Source organism: Lissotriton helveticus, chromosome 1_2 (genome assembly GCF_964261635.1).
Source record: "Lissotriton helveticus chromosome 1_2, aLisHel1.1, whole genome shotgun sequence".
Classification (NCBI taxonomy): domain Eukaryota; kingdom Metazoa; phylum Chordata; class Amphibia; order Caudata; family Salamandridae; genus Lissotriton; species Lissotriton helveticus.
Window position 1 is genome coordinate 132044039 of NC_136058.1, and position 20309 is coordinate 132064347.

The 20309-nt window shown below is 48.2% G+C and overlaps 1 protein-coding gene across 1 annotated transcript in view; it reads right to left on the reverse strand.

The window, feature by feature from the left end:
* The window catches only part of C8A (complement C8 alpha chain), a 438546-nt gene that overhangs the window by 226563 nt on the left and 191674 nt on the right, over positions 1 to 20309 (reverse strand). The gene's annotated exons all lie outside the window — the stretch shown is intronic.

Consider the following 20309-nt stretch of genomic DNA (forward strand, 5'->3'; position numbering starts at 1 on the left):
ACACAATTGAAGGTATATAGGGGCATATTATCAAGGATCGGGGTTGAAATTATCGCCGTTTTATCGGCAGGAAACTGCCGATAAAACGGCGATAATGGGCTTGATAATACGCCCTTGTTAATTCCCATAGAAGCCCATGTTCTTGTGTTAACATGGGCTTCTATGGGAATTAACAAGGGCGTATTATCAAGCCCATTATCGCCCTTTTATCTGCAGTTTCCTGCCAATAAAACGGCGATAATATAACACCGGTCCTTGATAATATGCCCCATAGTTCTGTGACAGACAGCGCGTGTGCTGGATATTCCTACACATAATGGGTTAAACTACCACATTCTCCCGTAGCAGGCCCAATAGGACTGTAACATATGCCCCAGAGCCGTGGTTCACTCAACCCACCCACGTACGATCAGAATCAGCTTGAGACTCGTTGATAGTTGCCAAAGCCAGCATGTATTGTCGGTATGGTCCCCAGATATCTTTAGGCGCACATCTGACTGGCAACAGCTTATTGTAACTATCAGATTGAGTGGAGCAATATGCTAAATCCGTTTTCCAATCTGCAATAGTCGGCAGAAGACCCCTCAACCACCTCATGGCCACCCTCCTTTTGGCTAGTAGTAGGCCAATAACTGATAACTTGTGCACCCCTTTTGGTATCTGTTTATCAAATCCCAGCAAAACAACCAACGGCACTTTCCGGCAATGCATAATCCAACATTTTAGACAACACTTCGAATATCTCCCTCCAGAATGCACGTATTCCAGGGCATTCCCAAGCCAAGTGTGTAAAATGTGCATTCGCAACAGAGCATCTCATACATCTATCATCCTTCCTCAAACCGTATCTGTATAACCTTGCCCGCGTGTAGTTTGTTCTGTGAATATATTTAACGTGGAGCAATCGATGTCTACTATATCGTTTTAATTTTATTGAAACACCAAGTCCACTGTGCCATAGTATTTTCTATGCCAAGTTCCTCCTCCCAATCCAACAGAAACCTTCCCTTGGTCGGATCGCCCTGAGTTTTAAAAAAGTGCATACAGTGTCGTTATGGAGCGTTGAGGGGATTGCGTTTGCAATAGTTATGTCAGTGATGGTATCCCTTCCGGCTCCTGCATTGTTGGATCTAGCAATTCACGCAGGGCCCTCCCAGATCACTAAGGTAGTGTAAGGTAGTGTATGTCCAACTAAGCGAGGGTGGACATAACGGCTCTGTCTTCCTTGAATGTTAACCAGTCACACCATTGCAGCGGCAATTTGGGAGAGTATATTGATTTGATCTGGTGCTTGCTGGCTATTTTAACAAGTTGATGCCCGGTACAATGGACTGGATCTATCATGCGTGGGGCACACCGCGCTCTGCCAGTCAACATTTGAGGAAGTGGGATAGGGGAAATCATATTTTTCTCTATAAGGTGATGTGGAAAATTGTGCGGGCCGTGTATCCAGCCATGGGTGTGTAGGGTCTGAGCAGCTCTGTAGTACCGTTCCATGTCAGGTGCATTCAGCCCTCCCTCTTAGTATGGCTGCGTTAGCATATGCCACTTAATATGAGGCTGTTTTCCCGCTCAGACCAGCCGTGTCAGCAGGGTACGCAGAGTACGGAAGAAGGACTGTGGTAGGCTGCTGGGTATAATAGTAAATAAGAATAGAAAACGTGGGAGCACCACCATTTTTGTCAACGCGACCCGGCCAATTAGGGATAGCAGCAGTTTGATCCATTTTTCTATGGCCTCTGTAAGTTTCTGCACTGCACACCCATCATTTTCTGATAAGACTATCTCAGCATCTCTGTGAATTTATATTCCCAGATACCTGGGGGTAACAGCCGTTAATGGAAAGAGAATTGATTTATGGCAATTTATATGTAATCCTGAGTGGGGGCTAAAATGCTCCACTTCTTGCAATATACGGAGTAAATTATGTTCAGGTTTCCGAATGTACAGTAAAGTATCATCTGTGTAAGCAGCTATAATAACGTTTAAGGACCGTATACCCCAATAAGCATGATATTCGTGTATTGCACACATTAGAGGTTCAGCCACCAAATCATACAAAAGAGGGGACACCCCTGACTTGTATCCCGAGTTATTGCAATAGTGCGAGACAACATACCATTTATCTTCTTCACCTGTGCCAGCGGCTGCAAATATAGTACTTCAACTAATTGCAAAAAGATATCCCCAACGCCAGCATATAAAAAACTCCATTCCACTGAATCAAAAGCTTTTTCAATGTCTATGAACAGGGCTGCAGCCCAAACCTATGAGTTAATACGTGCTATGGTGCCAAACAGTGTACGGAGATTGCTGGATAAGGACCTACCGGAAACAAACCCTTTCTGTTCTGGCCCTATTACTTTAGGGAGCAAGGGTGACAGCCTATTTGCTAACACCTTCGCGAACAGCTTGGTATCAGTGTTTAATAATGATAACGGGTGACATGAAGAACAGTCTTCCGGAGGGTTCCCCGGCTTGTGGAGGGTAACTATAGTGGCTTCCCTCATCGAAGGTGGCATTATTCCAGCTTTAGCCATCTCTTCAAATAAATTTACTATATGAGGGATCACTTTATCTTGACATGCCTTGTAAAAGGGAACTGTGAGGCCATCCACACCCAGAGCCTTCCTGTTAGGCATGTCCTTAATCGCCTTAAGCGCGGCTATTATTTCTGTGGGTCGCAAAGGGCCAATGACTCTTTCTCTCTCGCTGTTTTGTAACCAAGTCTTGGCAATGTGAGCTAGGTATTCATCATCAGATTCAGGGGTAGTGTTCTTCCTTGAGGTATGGAGATCTGTATAATAATCAGCAAAAGCCTTGAGTATGGCCGGTGTGGTGTCCACTAGGTCATTACTTGCGTTATATACACTAGCAATATGACTGTCTCCCCTATGAGGCCTAACCGCTGCTACCAGAGTGGAGACAGACCGGTCCCCCTCCGAATATGTCCTAGCCACAACGTATTTTCTGTGGTGCTTAACCTCGTCATCTGCTAGCTTGTGGTATTCATTGAGGAGTGTCCTGATCTGTGCTAGTATCAGGGGGTCATCTGTTTCTTGTAATCTATCTTCCAGTGTCTTCAGTGTCGCCTTTATTTTGCAAAGCACTTGAGGACCCCGAGTGTTTGTAGATCGTGATTCCCTTTATGCTTCCCAAATGGAACACATTGTGGAGACACTACCCAGGTTTGTAATGAAGAATTTATCTATCACAGTACCTAGTTCCGTTCGCAAAACTAAGTCAAGGGGAGAATATTGTGGGAATCTCCAAGTTTGCCTAATGGTGCATAAAGCCGGGAGTTCTAGCTTAAAGAAAATAGGGCAATGGTCAGAGAGGGTGCGGGCCATATGTTTGCAGTCACTAATAGATGAGAAAAGTATACTGGAGGCGAACCAGTAGTCTATCCTGGTGTGGATATCATGAGCCGACGAGTAGTGTGAGTATTCCCTGCCCAGAGGGGCAAGCTAACGTCACACATCCTGCAAACCCTCAGCTTGTGCAATGCTGGCTATGTCTCGGGCTGCACGTGATGGGGTCTAGGGGCACCTCTTGACCTATCCAAGTGTGGGTTTTGAATACAATTGAAGTCCCTCCCCCAAAGTATGGGCAGATGTGAATACTTCATTATTTTATGATGCAGGGAATGAAAAAATTGCGTGTCGTCGTAGTTAGGCCCATGAATCCCAATCATGAGCGCAAGAATGAACCTGCCCCCAGAATTCAATGTCAACGGCCTGCATCTGTATTCCTGGGTGTCTGAGGACCCATATACGCACCTCCCTAGCATGCGACGTAAACCCGGCTGCCACACAAGAGCCCTTCATCCTTCTCTGCCATTACAGTCCGGATGTAGAGGATAAGTGTGTTACCTGTAGTATAGCCCTATCTAGGTTGTGTCTGCACAGATATGCAACTACCTTCCGTATTTTTCATTGGTCATTGAGACCCCTAACATTCATGAAATTGATAGTGGCATGATGTTTGGCAATCTTAGGCACGTGCCAAACTGCTTATCCAATGCAACATAATGTACAGGCCTCCCATGACATAACCACACGTGATGTAATACTCTCGCTGAAGAACATATAATGCTGAAATGTTACAAGGATAACACCCCCGCTGCCCGCCCACACCATATAAAAAAAAGGACATACGCCCATTTTAACACCCTCCCTCACCCGCCCCCAACATTTCTGCAAAATACCCTCCCACATACGAATATTTCCCCTGTGGATAATACCCAGGTGGTATACACTCAGAGGCAACGGCGGCCAGACCCGTGGTGGTTTTTATTAGGCAGGGCTGCCCATTTGTATCAGTGCCAACGTGGTATCATAAAGTCATGTTGTCTCAAAACATAACAATAGAGCAAAGCGGCTACGATGTAAGCAATAATAACATGACTGTGCAAGTCAGACTTAACAAATGATGATGAGCGTCCAATGCAAACTGGTCACTTTGGCCGAGTATATAGCACTTAAGAGAGTGATGGGGAAGGCTCATCTGATCTCACCGCACTCCCTACATCATCAGCTCCGGAAAGAGCCGCACCCTCCGAGGTTAGTGGAGCTGACCTGGTCACCTTTTCTGCGCTGTATTATTTTAGGTCCTTCAACAGCAGATTGGGGTCAGTGTACAGTTTAGAGTGGCTTTCAAAGTTAACCCGGGGCTGAGCTGGGAATAACATTGCATAATCCACTTGCAGTTCTCCCAATTTGCGCTTCACAGGACCAAAAATGTTCCTAGCTTCTTCTACAGCCAGTGTAAAATCCAGGAATATGGACAGTTCAGAGCCTTTGTAGTGAAGGGCTTTCAGCTCCCTTGCACACCGCAGGGCAGCAACCCTATCCCGGTGATTAAGTAGTCGGGCAAGCACGGAGCTAGGCACTGTGCCAGGGGGAGGACGTGGGCCCAATGAACCATGTGCTCTCTCAACGATAAATACATAGGAGAATATTTCATGGCCCAACAGTTGTACCAGCAACTTTTCGACAAATATTTCCATGTTGCCAGTAGATGTGGACTCTGCCAGAGTTTCGTCTCGATCGCGCATCAAGGTCTTCGGCTTTATCTTTCATTGCCGCCATTAGCTTCTCCATTTGTTTTTGCACCGCTCCATCTCAGTTTGCGTGTCCTCGCTCAACTATATCGATCCTCTCCGCGTGCTTGTCCACCCTTTCAGACATTCTATCCATACGATATTACAGGGAGTCCATCTTGGTGTCGATAGAGGAGAGGCTATGTTGATCTGCCGAATGTCACCATCAGGGCCAACAGAGGCCTCTGTCAAAAGGGCCGGGGAATATATTAGGTCATCGTCACAGTGTCTGACTGATTTGCGCTGTTCGAAGGAAAGCTTCAGCTGCCTCTTGTCTCATTTCCCCATATTCACCGTTGTGTTACAGCATGCTTATAATAGGCACTAGAGGAATGGGTTTCTAGCACAATCTGTGTGTTGTCAATGAGGCAGGTAAGTTATACCCAGGGCAGTGTACACTACAAGAGTGAGCGACACAGGAAGCAGCTGGATGGAGGCCACCCCTTACAGTACCAGTCTAGCATTGCCCACTCTGGGAGTTCTTGGGTTATTGGTCAGGCAGTGTCCACCACGGGGTGCCGGCACTACGCATCCACTGCTTAATGCTCTTGATGGAGCGAGATTTAGAAATAAATTAATTTCAACTCGCGAAGTTAAACTTCCATAATTAATAATACTATTAATAAAGTGTGCAGTGAAAATATTAACCAACCTAGAGTAAAAGTTGCAAAAATCATGACACGCGGGAAACTAATATGTGTGCTCATAAACGTGCATTATGTTGCATTTGTATGTATGTGAAAAATAATGAATTAATCTTGTCTATTGTCATGTCAGAATTAAATGCGGCTGTTTTATTAATGGCATGTGCTTATTTTTTGTATGCTCATGTTTTGTTTTTCTGTCTTAAATGTTGCACGAACCTATTTGTTGCTTTATTTGCTCCTGCTAGGTAACATAGATTAATGGGTTAACAATTAGCAAAGGTGGGTGGGTAACAGAATGATCTCTAATTCTTGCATTAATTATTCTTTTGTGTTTGTTTATACACTAGTTATTGAAAAAGAGGCTTGAGGCCTAGCACGTCCTTATTATGAAGTTGGCAAAGTCCTTCTCAGAGAAAGCAAGAGCCCAGTGTGGAAAGTTTCTGCTGTGTTGAAAAGAAGAAAAATACAAACTTAATTTCACAGTAAAACTATTCGTACTCTTGGTCGCCTTGGCCAAGGTCAGGAACCGGCAGAGAGATTGTCAAGCTAAGGAAGTCACGGACTGACTACTTCAGTTGTTGCAAATTGGAGGAAGTTACGTGACATGAAAATAAAGGACAATAGACTCTAAGAGAGAGTCGGAACTGGGCTTCAAAAATGTGATGACATTATGGTCTGTCATTTGACAGCCAATCAGAGTTCTGAATGGCAAAAGAAAAGTATTCATTTTACTTAGATTAGTTAGCTAGAAAGGTATAAAAACTGTCCCCCTGGGAGGGAAAGCGCTGCTTGCTGTTCATTTTCTCCTGACACCAGTTGGGTGTGACGTGCTGACAGACTTTTCTTGGAGCACGTAAGAATCATTATGGCTATTAACTTTTTCCCCTTATTCTTTGATGAAGCGAGTTTAGTTAGGGATTTAGGGTTTAGGTTATGGCAAACTGTTATTTTCATTTGAATTATGCTATTTGATTTTTGCTTAAAACTGTCATTACTTCTTGCTAAAACCTCAATAATAATGTTTGAATAAAAAGATTCTAATGCATTTTCTTGAATAAATAGTTAATAAATAAGATTTTTGAAAAACAAGCTGGACTTGTTATTTCATGTGTTTAGGTTACCATTAGCGGATCCATTTGCCTTAGTGGCTTAATTAATCATAGAGCTTTTATAAAGCATGATGAAGTCATTTTACTTCAGATGTATATAAATGTATATATTTGTGAATAGGTTAATCAATTAGGTCACATGATTCAGTTGCTCAAAATATGTCATGTTAGTTTATGGGCCTTGTGAATGATTTATGATTAATGGTGAGTATTGTGGAGTTGGGTAGTGTTGCTTATGGCATATTTCCTATAGGGGCGCTGGATCACTCTCAATGACAGAATTCATTCCCGTGGTAGTCAGTCCTGGCTCCACATATATGTGCTGTAAAGTGGATATTCAGCACCTGCACCAATGCCCCAGCAAACGCGGAGCACACGAACAGTACCCACGCCTCGGCAGGAGTGTCACACGGCAGACACTGTGGGTCACCGATAAATACTATACTCACTGGATGGCCTCCTCCACCGGCCGGGTAGCGCACAGTGGGAGATGGCCGGGTGGCACGCTACAGTTGCTTGAGAGTGACGTGCCCCCAAATGTCACTCTTGGCCTTACCGGCACCACCGCTGCAGACGTAGCACAGGAAGCAGATTGTCCTTCCTGGATTCTCGGCCGGTGCAGCGATTTATCGCAAAGCAGGCAGAGAAGCGGGATGAATACGGGCATCACCTTGCTCCGCGAAACACCCAATATGGCCATCTCAGGCCCTCGTCGGAGCTCCGCTACGAAGTTCCACCCTGCTCTACCTACAGGGCACCTGGAGTCTTCAAACTTCGTCCACAAGCTCTCGGCTGCTTTATATGCTTCTATCTCTTATGTTGATACCATCGGATGCCGCAATGGTGCAGAATCTTAAAGAATAGTTTGGGCAGCTGCCGGAGCTCACTCAAGCTGCTGCCATCTTTGCGCCAGGCAAGCCACGCCACCCTTTAAGGACAATTGCTGCAATAAAAAAAAATATATAAAAGGAAATTACAGATATGGTGTCATGCTTACTCTAGCACGCAACCATCTCTGTGATACTTATCAGTCGGAATGAGTTGGAATTTTTTATCTTTTCCATTAATATCCATAAGGAAGGTGGTAGGTCAGATTACAGTAAAGTCTGAATCAGAAATTTACAAACCAATCTATTAGTAAGTAGGTCCGTGTTTGAAATGATTTAATGTTCACAAAAATATTGATTCAAATAGCTACCAGTTTTTTAGAATACTAATTAATACATCTGGCCCTAAATATTTTCATTTAAACTCATACATGCCAAAATAAGGACACACGTTATTCCAAGAAGGGAATCTGGGTATGTAGAATTATAAAAAGAACACTTTTCCTCCTTGATTCATTTGAATAAACCACCAATTCATATTTGTTTTTGCACAGTATCAATAAAGTATCTGTTGCGGGTGTGTAACGGTTGCAATTCAAATGAGTTATTATCAAAGAGATCTAGTATGCATTCTAGAGAATATATATTGGCCCTGGTTGTGTGTTGTGGGGAAAGTTCAGCTCTGTGAGCAAATGGGAGTTTGTGGAGGGATCGAAATTCCGATGTACATGACAATTATTGCATCCCGCAACGCTCATTTTAGAGATTTAGCCAGCAAAAATCTGGCAACATTTTTCAGAAAGAAATGCTCCATAAAATTATAAGAGGTGCAGAAATAGGTGTGATGAACACTGCTTACAAAAGTAAATCCAAATTTTCACCTGCAAAACCTGGATTAGAAGGATAAGCGTTTTTATAATCAGGTCCAGTTCTTATGCTTGGTTTTCACATGACTCCTTACCAGGACCTTGCTTAAATGAATAGTGCAAAGGATGCAGTACTCAAGCGGAATTCAAATGGAAATACAACATTTAAAAGTGGCAATGTCAAAAAATCCAAAGTTATCCTAAAGGTCATACTGTTATTTTGTAGGGTGCAGCCTGAATATCAAATCAGAAAAAGCGATCGGACAGAATATTGAGAGTAAAATATCAATTGCTACATAGGTCTAGATACTATATACCTGACTGCACATATATGTACATATGGGATACAAATATCTTCAAAGTATGCAGTCTATACTTCCCTATCTTACCTTATGATATTTTGTCCCTCAATTTTCTGTCTTCGATATAAGTATGCCAAGATATTGTTGGTGTCGATAGTAGAGTCTTATTTCATCAGAGACATAGCAGCCCTCAACTGCCATATGCAAATCAGTCTTGACCCTGTTCCTCATGGGAACAGTCCAGCCAAAACTGTTTTTGGTCAAGGCAGACCAAACTTTGTAGTTTGGTCTGGACTGTTCCCATATGGAACAGGGTCAAGACTGACTTCCATACGACTGGGTCTGAACTGGGGTGGTGAAGTAAGCTAAAGAATGATGATGGATTCAACCCAGATCTGTGACTGGGGTTGAGTGTCTGAAAAGTCTCAGTGCTCCGTCCATCATCTCGTTGTGTTTGCTTTGTTCGCCCTACGTTGGCAGAGTATGCCCAGACGTGAGTCCCTTGCTCACTTTGCCACTGGATTCAAGCTAGCCTGGCTGATGAGGGGTTTTACCCCAAAACCGGTCCCAGAATGCTTGTTTCTGGTCCAAGGATGACCTGGTTTTGCAGTTTGGGCTGGACTGTACCCAGAAGGACAGGGTCAAGACTGATTTGCATAAGGCTGGGTCTGAACTGGGGTGGCAAACTGAGCTAAAGAACAATGATGGATTCAACCCAGATCTGTGACTGGGGAGGAGTGTCTGAAAAGTTACAGCGCTCCGTCCATCATCTCCTTGTGTTTGCTTTGTTCACCAGGAGTTAAGTAGCACAACTGCGGTGGTGGCAGCATACTGCGTTTTTAAGTAATAGCAATCAGTGGAGTACACAGGCTTTTCTACCTGTGTCTCTGCAGTGGTGCCTCCTCCCCACTCGTATAAAGTTCCATTGATATGTGCTTATCTTGCCCTAGGGTGGCATTGGTTTGTTTGCAGAGCCAAGCAACAAGCATGATTGCATGTCCGTGCTGGGATGTTTGTGTGTGTCTGTCAAGTGATGCAGTATAAGAGAGTCAGTGCGTGTCATTGTTTGTGCATTCTGAGCTTTTGGGTTCCATTTTGTGAGACCCAGGCCTTACTGGAGGTACACGTGGGGGTAGAGGAGCCCCCCAGACAAATGTGTGTATTGCTGCATTCCTGAGCGCTGGATGGGAGACACATTAGAGGGGGGAAGAGCCAGGCTCATCAGTAAACTTCGAAAGGGGATCTTTGATTCTAAGGAGTGGTCACTGGTCACAGTAGTCTGAGCACATCTCAGGAAGGAGATTCGGCTGTTAAGAGAATCATATAGTAGGGGTGGAGCCTTTGTAACTTGCTGTTACACATATTAATGACACATCCAGGTGTGATCTTCTAGTCCCTCCCATGGTTTGTTTTTCTGGCTACCAAGTATAAAGGCACTCCTGCTGTTATAGATGGCTGTCTGGAGGAAGAGAACAACGGAAGAGGGGGCACTTAAATGTGAGCCACCCCTGAACTTGAACTTCAAAGATAGAGAAACGTAATCACATTTGTTCGGGGATTGAAGAAAAATTGATATCTTGAGGCTACCAAATTGAACATCAGTGTGGAGAATTTCGGTATGTGACCAATACAGGGGACTGATGGTCTCCCATGCTGGGTGAGGGAATATTACCTAGGAGGATCAAGAACACTAGCCGTAAAGCCAGGAGCACCAGCTTCAACCTGACCCGAGACTAGAGGACCCTCTGAGAACTAAAACACTTGGAGGTTTATTGGGGGGCCCTGCAGAGTGGATCCTAGGAAGTGAATGTGAGATGGTGCATGGCTCGCGACCTCCATGTGCCAGGTGGGGTCTGCAGTGACTCTTAAGTGCCATTGCACTGGTGCAGTGCTGATGTGAAGATAGAGGGGTCATCATGTACACTGTGGTGAACCAAAGCAGGACATGTTGCTCATGACCTCTTAATGCCAGGTTGGGGTCACAGTGAATCATAAAGGTCTTCGCCCTGATTTAGTGTTGTGGTGCAGATGGGGCCATTATCTTGTACATTGTTGTGACCCAAAGTGGGATACTGCCTTAAGTGTGAGGCTTGTGACCTCCGCATGCCAGGTGGAGGCTAACGAGGGACATATGCATTCAGAGATGCTACTTTGTCATCGTACTCAAGTAGTACCCCATATCTGCCATGAGAGACCGACAGTACTTACCACAAAAAAGGAAGAGTGCTAAGGCGGTGAAACCTTGCCCTCCTGGACAAGGCCAGCACACTCCCCAGCAGTCCCGTTGCTCCGTCCACCGTGCCAGCACAGAGTCTTCCCGCCCTACAGGGTTCGAGCCTGCTGCTCGTCAGGTCTCGCATTGTGTCTGCTCTTTGTCCGTTTTTCTTCTGCTTCCCCTTGGCCCCTCGCCACTGTACTCTTGTGTTGTTGACTCCCCTCGCCTCTGCCCACTTTCCGGCCGCTGCTGCCCATGTGCCCCACCCCCTACTCAGCCCTGCTCCCGCCTCCTGGCCTCTGCTCCCGCCCCATCCCTATAAAAGGCAATCACTGCGGGGGAGCAAGCATGAAACCTTGCCCTCCTGGACAATGCCAGCACCCAGCTCAGCAGCTCCATTCACAGCTCTACACTGTGCTCCCACCGTACAGGGTTCGAGCCTGCTGTTCATCAGGTCTCGCATTGTGTCTGCTCTGTGTCCGTTTTTTCTCTGCTTCCCTACTGCCCCTGCATTGCCAGCACTGTTTTGTTCCTCTTGGCTATTTAATTCAATTTAGTGTCTTTGGTTCTTGACTTCCCCTTGGCCCCTTGCCACTGTTCTCTTGTGTTGTTGACTCCCCTCGCCTCTGCCCACTTTCCCGCTGCTGCTGCCCCTGCGGCCCTGCCCTCTACTCAGCCCCACTCTTACCTCCCAACCTCTGCTCCCGCCCCCCCATATATGTCGCCCGCTGAGCAGTCAGCAGCGGACGTGTGCAGCGGGCACGCCGCTGGCGCACCGAAGGCGCACCTTAGGCAAGCGGTCCGACCGCACCCAGCGCCAGACCCTCTGGCCCCTGCTTGTGCCACAACACCCAACGCTTCTACGATGCCAACACCCTCCATGCACTCAACGCGGGCTGATCCTCCACCTGCTTCCAGGCCACCCCGAAGTACACCCATGCACCCTTCACCTGCCGTAAGTGCAGCTACCCCAGCTACCCCAGCCAGAGCACACCGGCACGTCCTGCCCGTCAAACCAAAGCAGGCCACAACAGTCTCAGATGCATACTACTCAACACCCGCTCAGTCCACAAGCGCACCGTCGAACTCTGGGACCTTCTTGATTCACGCCACCAGACGTCGCCTTCCTGACTGAGACCTGGATGAACGCCTCCTCGGCACCCAACATAGCCAAAGCCATCCCGGACAGCTACAAGATCACCCTCAGGGACCAAAAAAACAATCTGGGAGGAGGAATCGCCATCATCTTCAGGAACACCATCAGAATTTCAACCAACATCGAAGACTCCCTCAGCATAGCCTTACACCTACACTTCAAGATCCACGTCAATCACAACCCCATCGTCAAAGGGACATTTTTTTTTTTTTGCAGAGTTTTATATAGCGCGAATTAGACCCGAACCGAATAAGGTATCAAAGGTATTTTAGGCACGGGGAGATTAAGTGATTTGCCAGAATCACAGAAAATTTTGGCTTCGTTACCGAGACTCAAACCCAGATCCCCAGGTCCGAGGTTGAGCGCCCTAGCCGTTAGGCCAACTCCTCTCCTGTACCCTTGTCTACAGACCCCCGGGATCCCAACCACAGTCCATCGCCGACCACATCAGCACGCACGACCTCGCCTCCACAGACTACATCCTCCTCCGAGACCTGAACTTCCACCTCAAGGACCCCAATGACAGCAACTCCACAACCCTGATCGGCAACCTAGCCAACCTCGGACTCAAAGAGCTCGTCACAATGCCCACCTACTCCGTCGGACACACGCTCGACCCCATCTTCTCTGCCAGCAACCACATCACCTCAGCCACTCCACCGAACTTCCCTAAAATGGCCACCACTGCATCCACTTCTGCTTCAAGAAACACACCACGGACATCCAACTGCAACGAATGTCACACCGCAGCTGGAACAAAGTCACCGCAGGCCAGCTGCTCAACACCCTTGCCCGAGACCCTCAAACCGAGCCCTCTGACACGAGTGCAGTGGCCCACAACTTCAGACAATGGATAGACGACTGCGCCAACACCCTCGCCCCAATCAAGAAACCCCCCCAACAGGCGCACTGACACGAGAGCCATCTGGTTCAACGCCGACCTCCTGTCTTCCAAACAAACCTACAGAAGAATCGAGAAGCAGTTGCGCCAAGACAACACAACCACGCATCCCTTAAGAATGCCAGACGCAAGCACCACCAACTCATCCGATCGCCAAAAGGACCTCCTTCAAGGAAAGCATTGACAACAATGAACACAACAGCAAAGAGCTCTTCAGCATTGTGGAAGAACTCTCCTCCCCCAGCACGAATAACGTCCCGCCGTCGCAAGAACTCTGCGACTCCCTGGCGACCTTCTTCCACTGCAAAATCGCGGACATCCACAACAGCTTCGACACCTAGACACCAACAACAGATGTCGACAGCCCTGACCCAACACCCACCGAACACACCAACCTCCTGCTCTCCTGGAACTATGTTAACAAAGAAGACACCATCAAAATCATGAACACCATCCACTCCGGTTATCCTTCCGACCCCTGCCCCCAACACATCTTCAACAAAGCAAGTTCCATCATCGGACCACCCCGAGATAAACGCCCTGCTCAAAAAACCTAGGGTGGACCCAAAGGAACTCAAGAACTTTCGACCCATCTCCTTGCTCCCGTTCCCAGCGAAAGTCATTGAAAAGACCACCAACAGACAGCTAACTCACTTCCTGGACTCAACCAAATCCGACTTCCGCAGCAACCTCACCACCAAAACCGCGCTCATCGCCGGCACGACGACATCAGGACCCAACTGGACAATGGCGAAACCGCAGCCCTCATCCTCCTGGACCTCTCGGCCACCTTTGACACTGTCTGCCACCACACACTACGCACACACCTCCACGATGCAGGGATCCATGAAAAAACCCTGAACTGGATCACCTCCTTCCTCACCGGCAGAACCGAGAGAGTCCGTCTCCCCCCATTCAGACCCCAAGCCACCACGATCACCTGCAGCGTACCCCAAGGAAAATCCCCCAGCTCGACCCTTTTCAACATCTACATGGCACCGCTAGCCAACATTGTCCGAGCACACCACCTCAACATCATCTCGTATGCTGACGACAGCCAGCTAATCCTCTCCCTCACCAAGGAGCCAGCCACAGCTAAATCCAACCTCCATGAAGGAATGAAGGCCCTCACAGAGTAATGAAGACCAGCCGTCTGAAACTAAACTCTGACAAGACGGAAGTCCTCAACCTCCACTCTTGGTGGCCGGCTGCTTAGGGAGCTGCCCTGACACCCACCTACCATGCACGCAACCTGGGTTTCATCCTGGACTCAACGCTCTCTAGGACCCAGCAAGTCAACGCTGTTTCCTCCTCCTGCTTCGGGCGACAAAGGAAAAGACACACAATTGATGGTTGGAATGCAGAACCAATCAAAACATTCACCCCCATTCAAAGGATCTGGGTTAAATCCATCATTCTTTTGCTCACCATGCCACCCCAGTTTAGACCTGGCCATATGCAAATCAGTCTTGACCCTGTACCTTATGGGAACAGTCCAGTCCGAACTACCAAGCCATGTCCTCCCTCGACCAGAAACAAACATCCTAGGACCGGTTTCGGGGTTTCACCTCTCTTCAGCCAGGATAGCTTAATTTCAGTGGCACAGTGAGCCCAGGACCCATATCTGGCCATACCTGCGCACTTAGGGCGAGAAATCAAAAGACTCACAATTGATGGATTGAATGCAGAACAAATAAAACATTCACCCCCAGTCAAAAGATCTGGATAAATCCATCATTCTTTTGCTCACCATGCCACCCCAGTTTAGACCTGGCCATATGCAAATCAGTCTTGACCCTGTACCTCATGGGAACAGTCCAGTCTGAACTGCCAAGCCAGGTCCTCCCTGGACTGGAAACAAGCATCCTAGGACCGGTTTCAAGATTTCACCCCTCTTTATCCAGGATAGCTTGATTCCAGTGGCACAGTGAGCCCAGGATCCACATCTGGGCATACCTGAGGCACTAAGGGCGAGAAAGCAAAAAACGCAATTGATGGATGGAATGCAGAACAGATCAAAACATTCACAACCAGTCAAAAGATCTGGGTTAAATCCATCATTCTTTTGCTCACCATGTCACCCCAGTTTAGACCTGGCCAAATGCTCCTCCTGCTTCAACACCCACCGCATGCTCTGCAAGATTTACAGATGGATCCCCACCAACACCAGGAGGAGGGTCACCCAAGCCCTCGCCAACAGCAGGCTGGACTACGTCAACGCCCTCTACGCGGAAACCAAGGCCAAACTCCAGAAAAGACTATAACGCTTACAAAATGCATCCGCACGCCTCATCCTCGGAATCCCCCGCCACAGCCACATCACCGTTCACCTGAGGGACCTGCACTGGCTCCCTATCAACAAGAGGATCACCTTCAAGCTCCTCACCCACACCCACAAAGCGCTCCACAACGCCAGACCGGCATAGCTCAACGAACGACTCACCTTCTGCAAACCCTTAACCGCCAGCTTCGCTCCGCAGACCTCTCCCTTGCCACCATCCCACGCATCTGCCGAAAGTCCACCAGCGGCAGATCATTCTCCCACCTAGCCGCCAAGACCTGGAACACCCTCCCCATCCACCTGCAACAGACCCAGTGCCTGCTGACCTTCAGGAGACTCCTCAAGACCTGGCTGTTCGATCAGTAGCTGCTTCACCTCCCCCCTGAGACCTTCACGGGTGAGTAGCGCGCTCTATAAATGTTCTGATTGATTGATTGAAGATCCTTTGCCGGATAAAACAAAACTACCTATCATGGCCAGCACCATCCAAAGTCAACCACAAATCAGGGACCCTCCCGGGCCTTCCCTTTCCTCTCCAGCAGAAGCAGGTAAGACTGCACTGTGAGTTGCAGAGCCTCTGTGGTGTTTCTGTGCTTTGACTTCAGCGCTAAAGTTGCTGGGTCACTTTTGACTTTGAATAGCCATTGTGTTCTCAAGTATTCTCAAGCATGGCTTAACTTTAATGTTGTCATAAGTAATTGGGTAATAACCCCAGTCTGTAGCTTTGCTAGTATACACAACTTATGAAAAGTGTGTTATTATTTAAGGTGTACCGTATATTAATTTGTGGTGGTGCATAAATGCTAGCCTTTTATAAAAGCGAATATTTTGATAGACATTGATAGACATTGATTGATTGACACATTGATAGACATTCTTTTATTGAGGTTGCAGAACATATATTGAGTTGTGAGCCTGAGTTTGCTTGACACCTACCTCCTCCCCAAGAATTCTTGAACTGCTTAACTCTAGCTACTACTGAGAGTCAAGAGCAGAAGAGCTAATTGGCCAGTTATACAGAGCCGTAAGCAAGCCGGACTCTGGGACATCAGGAGTAAAAGGCCTTAACCACAACAATTGGGCCCAGCAGCTCCCGTTTGCCCGTGGCCAGCTAAGAGGGGTTCTGACAAGTATATTATTATATAATAGGTTTTCTGTCATGAATAATCTATAGCCTATTGCTACCTTTTCCTTGTGCTTTACAATAGAATATTTGTTATTATTCAATCAATCAAAGCATTTATAGAGCGCACTACTCACCCGGAGGGTCTCAAGGCGCTGGGGGGGGGGGGTCCGCTACTGCTCGAACAGCCAGGTCTTGAGTTGCTTCCTGAAGGCGAGGTGGTCCTGGGTCAGGCGGAGGTGGGTTGGGAGGGAGTTCAAAGTTTTGGCGGCGAGGTAGGAGAAGGACCGTCCCCCTGTGGTGGCTCTTCGGATGCGGGGGACGGCGGCGAGGGCGTGATCTGTCGATCGAAGCTGGCGTTTGGGAGCGTAGAAGTTGAGGCGGCTGTTGAGGTATCATGGGCCTTGGTTGTGTAGGGCTTTGTGTGCGTGGGTGAGGAGACGGAAGGTGATTCTTTTGTTGACCGGGAGCCAGTGCAGGTCTCTCAGGTGTCCGGAGATGTGGCTGCGACGGGGGATGTCCAGGATGAGTCGTGCTGAGTCGTTCTGGATCCGCTGGAGTCTCTTCTGGAGTTTGGCGGTGGTTCCGGCGTAGAGGGAGTTGCCGTAGTCCAGGCAGCTTGTGACGAGGGCCTGGATGACTGTCTTCCTGGTCTCGGTGGGGATCCACCGGAAGATCTTACGTAGCATGCGTAGGATGTTGAAGCACGACGAGGAGACGGCGTTGACTTGTCTGGTCATGGAGAGGGAGGAGTCCAGGATGAAGCCCAGGTTGCGTGCGTGGTCTGTTGGTTTGGGTGCGCTGCCTAGGGCGGGGGGCCACCAGGAGTCGTCCCAGGCGGAGGGTGAAGATCCAAGGATGAGGACTTCCGTCTTGTCCGAGTTCAGTTTCAGGTGGCTGTTCTTCATCCATTCGGCTACCTCTTTCATCCCTTCGTGGAGGTTGGCTCTGGCGGTGGCTGGGTCGTTGGTGAGGGAAAGGATCAGCTGGGTGTCGTCGGCGTAGGAAATGATGTTAAGGTTGTGCTGGCGTGCGATGTCTGCGAGGGGGCTCATGTAGATGTTGAAGAGGGTTGGACTGGGCGAGGAGCCTTGAGGAACGCCGCAGATGACTTCGGTGGCTTCTGATCTGAACGGTGGGAGGCGGACTCTCTGTGTTCTTCCGGCGAGGAAGGAGATGATCCACTCTAGTGCCTTCTCCTGGATTCCGACGTTGCTGAGGCGCTGCACTAGTGTACGGTGGCAGACAGTGTCGAAGGCCGTGGAGAGGTCTAGGAGGATGAGGGCTGCTGTTTCTCCGGTGTCGAGCAGGGCTCGGATGTCATCGGTGGCTGCGATCAGGGCGGTCTCGGTGCTGTGGTTGGCCCGGAAGCCAGACTGCGAGAGGTCGAGGGATCCGTTCGTCTTGAGGAAGGCGGCCAGCTGCTTGTTGACGGTCTTTTCGATGACTTTTGCAGGGAACGGGAGTAGCGAGATGGGGCGGTAGTTCTTGAGGTCGGTGGGGTCGGCTGATGGCTTCTTTAGTAGAGCATTGAGTTCGGCGTGCTTCCAGCTCTCCGGGAAGGTAGCGGTGTTGAAGGAGGTGTTGATGATGTCCCTCAGGTGGGGTGCGATGACAGCGTCGGCTTTGTTGAAGACGTGGTGAGGGCAGGGGTCGGTCGGAGATCCGGATTGGATGGAGTAGTTCATCGTGCGGACGGTGTCTTCGGTGCTGATCGGGGTCCAGGCGCGGAGGGTGGTGGTGGGGGGCGGTTGTTCGGTCGTGGCGTGCGTTGGTTGAGTGCTGAAGCTGTTGTGTATGTCCGCGATCTTGTTGTGGAAGGAGGAGGCGAGGGAGTTGCAGAGGTCTTGTGAAGGGGTGATGTCGTTGTTTCCGGCGTTGGGGTTTGAGAGCTCTTTAACGATGTTGAAGAGTTCCTTGCTGTTGTGTGCGTTGTTGTCCAGTCGTTCCTTGAATGCCGTTTTCTTGGTGGCGTGGATCAGTTGGTGGTGTTTTCGGGTGGCGAGCTTGAGGGCAGTCATGTTGTCCGGTGTTGGGTCTCTGCGCCAGGCTCTCTCGAGGGCTCGGCAGATCTTCTTGGAGCTCTTGAGTTCATCGGTAAACCATGGGGCTTTCTTGCTGCCGGGTCTGCTAGGCGGGGTCCTCAGGGGGGCGAGGTCGTCTGCGCAGTCGCTGATCCACTTCGTGAGGTTAATGGGCGCATGGCTGGGGTTCGTTGTGCTGGTGGGCGGGTTCTTGCTCAGGGATGTCGCGAGCTGGTCGGCTGTGATCTTGTACCAGCTTCTGCGTGCAGTCTGTTGCTGGTGGTGGTGGATCGTGGTCCTTTTGAAGCTGAAGTGGACGCAGCTGTGGTCCGTCCAGTGGAGTGCGGTGGCGTGGCTGAAGGTAATGTCCTTGCTGGATGAGAAGACGGGGTCGAGAGTGTGTCCGGCGCAATGGGTGGGGGTGGTCACCAGCTGCTTGAGTCCGAGGTTTGCGAGGCTGTCCAGCAGGGTGGTGGTGTTGCGGTCGTTGTTCTCCAGGTGGAAGTTGAGGTCCCCGAGGAGGATGTAGTCAGCGGAGGGGAGGGCGTGCGGGCTGATGAAGTCGGCGATGTCCTCGCTGAATTGTGTGCGTGGTCCCGGGGGTGGATCACTGAAATAATATCGAGGGACAGAATATCGACCATCAAAAATATCGTTGAGAAAATATCGACAGTCAAAATATCGAGTTTCTATCTACAAACAGGTAAGTACAAAAATATCGAGTTAAAAATATCGTTTACAAAAATATAGTAGTAAAAAATATCGTATTTACTAAAAACAGTGTTAAATTAAGTTAATATTAATAATTAATTACTAAAATATACTTAACATTACTTAAATTAACTGATAATAATTAAATAATTAATGAAAGTTAAATAAATATTTTTTTATTTCATATTTATTAAACATATATATATAGTAACAAAATATAATAAAATAATACCCAAAAACTGAAAACTGACCCTGAACCCTAAAAATACCCCTTTACCCAAAAACCCAAAACTGACCCTAAACCCTAAAAATACCCCTTTACCCAAAAACTGAAAACTGACCCTGAACCCTAAAAATACCCCTTTACCCAAAAACTGAAAACTGACCCTGAACCCTAAAAATACCCCTTTACCCAAAAACTGAAAACTGACCCTGAACCCTAAAAATACCCCTTTGACCAAAAACTGAAAACTGACCCTGAACCCTAAAAATACCCTTTTACCCAAAAACCCAAAACTGACCCTGAACCCTAAAAATACCCCTTTACCCCAAAAACCCAAAACTGACCCTGAACCCTAAAAATAAAAACGATATTACTTCACTTACCTTAAAAACGATATTTTGGCTGTCTATATTCTGTCCTGTCGATATTTTGTCCAAACGATATTTTTGACTCGATATTTTGTCCAAACGATATTTTGGAGTCGATATTATGTCTGTGCACCCCCGGGGGTCTGTAGATGAGGGTGCTTCTGAGGGTGGTCTTGGGGTTGATGTGGATCTGGAAGTGCAGGTGCTCGGCGGGTGCGAGGGTGTCGTCGGTGTTGGTCGTGATGCGGATGGTGTTCTTGTGGATGATGGCGATGCCTCCTCCGGTCTGGTTGATGCGGTCTCTCCGGATGATCTTGTATCCGTCTGGGATGGCGATGTCGGGCGCTGAGGAGGCGTTCATCCAGGTTTCGGTGAGAAAGGCGACGTCTGGGGCTGTGGTGTCGAGCAGGTTCCAGAGCTCGATGGCGTGTCTGTGGATGGAGCGGGTGTTGAGC